This window comes from Pinus tabuliformis, chromosome 6, assembly GCF_031772625.1.
Source record: "Pinus tabuliformis cultivar Carrire ecotype Pingquan chromosome 6, CPIR1, whole genome shotgun sequence".
NCBI classification, from domain to species: domain Eukaryota; kingdom Viridiplantae; phylum Streptophyta; class Pinopsida; order Pinales; family Pinaceae; genus Pinus; species Pinus tabuliformis.
In genome coordinates this window covers 1,713,365,269-1,713,369,289 of record NC_142292.1, presented here as the reverse complement: position 1 = coordinate 1,713,369,289, position 4,021 = coordinate 1,713,365,269, and the positions used below count along the sequence as shown (strand labels likewise).

At 36.2% G+C, this 4,021-nt stretch overlaps 1 pseudogene; it reads left to right on the top strand.

Annotated features, from left to right (window-relative positions):
- The first annotated feature begins 2,189 nt into the window (after positions 1–2,189).
- On the top strand, positions 2,190–3,287 carry LOC149265611 (cullin-1 pseudogene; annotated as a pseudogene).
- Positions 3,288–4,021: the final 734 nt, after the last annotated feature.

Here is a 4,021-nt window from a genome sequence, read left to right as displayed (position 1 = left end):
TTACCCACTTTCCGAACCAATACCTTTTCAATCATCTCAAAAGAATGAACAATCACCTTCGAAATAACTGAAGCATTTGATCTCCTTCAATTTGGGGCCCAAATCCATTCTATAATTGACGAAGGACTTTTGTATTTGTGCAAACAACCTTAGACCATAAGCTACTTGTAGAGATCATAAGCTAGCGTAGATTAGATGCTAGAGCCTCAAGGAGGCTTCACTCAATGAACCTATGACATATCACATGCATTCATGGCATATTAAATAATACCCTTGATTTGAGTACATATTGAAAAATGTTAGAAATTAATTAACGAAACAATGAAATACACAAAAAAATTGTGGAGACACAAATAAAGAAATGCATAAAAAAAGAGAGACACAGATGTATGTGGTTCATCCAATTTGGGCTACATCCATGGAGAAACATTTAGTCCTTCCTTTTATATTATCCAACAAAATGGAAAGATACAACATGCGGCAAATGCATTGTAATTTTCTCTTCGCTTTCACATAGTCTACTCTATATTTTTCTCTCATAATAATAATAAATAGTCGTAATACAATTCCCTCATATAAACCGAAGGTTGCCTTATAGGGAAAAAACCCTAGATTAACATAACTTCTACCATGAGATCATACGCATAATGAACGACCCAGAATTACTATGAAATTACAATATTTTACAAGACAAATTTTCATCTATTTTTAGCTTCCCCTGAGGGCGATTAAACGGGCAACATTGCAGCCTCGTAAGGAACATTGATCCAATGCATATGAAACAAAAAACCTTTGAACAATCAATAAGATAATGAGGCTTTACACCCACCAAAAGATACCTCTCAAAATCATACTATTTAACCCCCTACCAATACGAACCAGATGCACCTTTCTAATGTAAAAAACCACTACTTTGAATAGATATTATAGATATTCATTTTTTCATTAACATTTTCCTTCCATGTGTCAATGCTTTACGGTTTGTATGCATGATTTGTTATGCCAAATTGTTAAGGTGGATACTTGCCCACCGGTATGTATAAATTGTTGAAATGTATATATGGAAAGAGCCATCTTAAATAGAGATCTAACAGGAGCGGAGAGGGATCCGATTCCTTCACATTTAATTTTTTTATGACCCGACATTATCTAAATATTTTGGGTGAATATGAGTAAAATTTCAATTTAATTTTGGTGACTGGGGTACAATGTTACATATGATACTTGGCTGTAGAATGAGCCTCTCGGTTCAATAATGAAGTTTGCATCTCATATATACTCAAGTATACATGCTCAAAAGTAATATTTAATGTGTTAAATCTTTCCTAAATAGATAATCTTTCATAAATGTTTTTATAAAATATTTTTTAAAATTCTTAAATTTAACGTTTTGATATTTTCGAATAAAGTAACCTCTCCCAGTGAAATTAAATGAATATAAATATAAATTTTTAATGTTCAATATAATTTCCTATCTCGCTCCCATCCAAACCACCTCCACCAATGTGAAATCCGGCCTATCTGGCTCCCATCCAAACCACCTCCACCATTGTGAAACCCGGCGTATGAAGTGTGAACCCTAGGTAGTTAGGGGCGAAGACAAGATACCAACTAGGGATTGCCCTCCAACCCCATGAGAAGCATGATGTGTCCCTGTGTTGGGGTGCAAAGGCAGGTTTTGTGCCATGTAGAAAGTTATATCGCATTTATAGTAACATGAAAGTCATGTTATGAAATCTGTTTCTAATATTTTTATTTTTATAATATCCAATTAGTGGACCTACCCTCCGGTGGTGTGTACGGTAGTTTGAGATGGAAGTTTATATGGTTCATAATTTATTTATTTCACATATGGTCGGCCCAGAAATTTGGGTGCCCCATATGGAGTGGCGATCTCCGTATAAATATATCAAAATGGTTCTTCTCTTCTTCCTCACCATGTGAAACAATTTCTTTTGTTTGGGCGTAGTCGAGACCATTTCTTTTGTTTAGGTGAAGGCTAAGAAAGGCGGGCAGTTACCACTTGGAAAATGATGATGACATCAACAGATACAGGTACTATAGAATTCAATGAAGGATGGGATATTATTTAGAATGGCATCCTAAAAGTGATAAATATTCTCAAAACAGATATAAAAGGCGAGTTTCCTGTAACGGAGTACATTAAGATTTATACAACTGTGTACAAAATGTGCACCCAAAGGCCTCCTTATCTGTACACACAACAACTCTATGACAAGTACAGGATTTCGTTGGAAGAATACGTTGCCGTCACAGTATTGCCAGCTTTAGGGGAAGTGCATGGTGAGTTCCTGTTGAAAGAAGTTGAGAAATGTTGGGGAAATTATGACAAGGTGTTGGTTAGACTCACCTCAAATATGTTCTTTTATTTGGATCTTTACTTCGTGGGGCAAAACTCCCTGGTTTCGCTAGTAAAAGTTGGAGTGATGTGTTTATGTGACGTGGTGTATCACAGTATCAAGATTAATGTGAAGAATGTGGTGATTGAGTTGATTAATCGAGAGCGCGAGGGAGAACAAATTGATCGTGCTTTGTTGAGAAACATTGTGAATTTTTTTGTGGAAATGGGAATTGATCGCATGGATTTGTACCAAAAAGACTTTGAAGCTCCCATGTTGGAAGATACTGGAGCTTACTACTCTAGGAAGGGTTCATTATGGATATTAGAGGAGGATTCATGTGCTCACTATATGATAAAGGCCGAAGAATGTTTGAGACGTGAGAAAGAAATTGTTGCTCATTATTTGCATTCCAGCACCGAGCAAAAGTTATTAGAGAAAGTAGAAAGTGAAATCCTCTCCCGCTATTATATTCAACTTTTGGAAAATGAGTATTCGGGCTGTCATGTTTTGCTTACAAACGACAAGAAAGACGATCTTTCGAGAATGTACAGGCTGTTCTGTAGAATACCTCAAGGCTTGGAACCTTTTGCAAATATTTATAAACAGCATGTAATCAGCGAAGGAATAAAATTATTTAAATGGGTGGAAGATGTTGTCAAGAATAATAATAGTCATATAGATGACATTCCAGCACATGAGTTGGTGGAGAAGATTATTGAAGTGCATGATAAGTGTAGTGGTTACGTTGTGGATGCATTTCAAAGAAGCATTATTTTTTATAAAGCCTTGAGGGACGCATTTGAAGTAATATGTGATAAAAAAGTCGAAGAAATCACATGTGCAGAGTTTCTAGCTACATTTTGTGACAACGTGCTTAAAAAGAGCGCCTTTGTAAAACACATGATTTTGGTAAAACATTCATAATAGAATGTGATGCATCAGGAGAAGAAATTGTAGTAGTATTAACAAAAGAAGAGGTAAGCTTTTCTTTTGAAAGTGAACAATTCAAGGAAAATACTTGATGAAATCTACATATGAAAAAAAAATGGAAGAAATTTTACATGTAATAGAAAATGTAGATAATATCTCATAAGGAGGTAATTTAAAGTTAGGATAGACCATGGTAGTCCAATGCACTTTCTAGAGAAAAAGTTATCATCAAAAGAGAAATAAAATTGAGCAATAAGGTTCTAGGAGTTATTAGTCCTAGAGCCTTGGGTGGACAAACGCTCTCGTAGCCCTATAACAACTTGGGTTAAGTTACTAGTCTTAGAAGCCTTGGTTGGAAAAATGCTCTAAAAGCCATTGGTGGGTTGGCTTACTAGTCCTAGAAGCCCTAGTTGGACAAAAACTCCAGAAGGCTAGAAAAGTGTTGGGTTGAATTACTAGTCCTATAGACTTGGTTGGAAAAATGTTGTGGAGCCCAGTAGCAGCCATAGGTTGAGATACTAGTCCTATAAGCTAGGTTGGAACAAACACTCTGGAGCCCAGGAAGGCTTGGTTAGATACCAATTTGACAATGGTTTTGTGATGTCTGACCATGAGGTGGAATCTTTGTTTGATGGGTTGAGGTGGTTTGGCCTCTGGAAGCCCTGGATGGTTTTGATTGATGTGTTTTATGATATCCCACATTCATGCTTGGAATATGGAATCGGGGT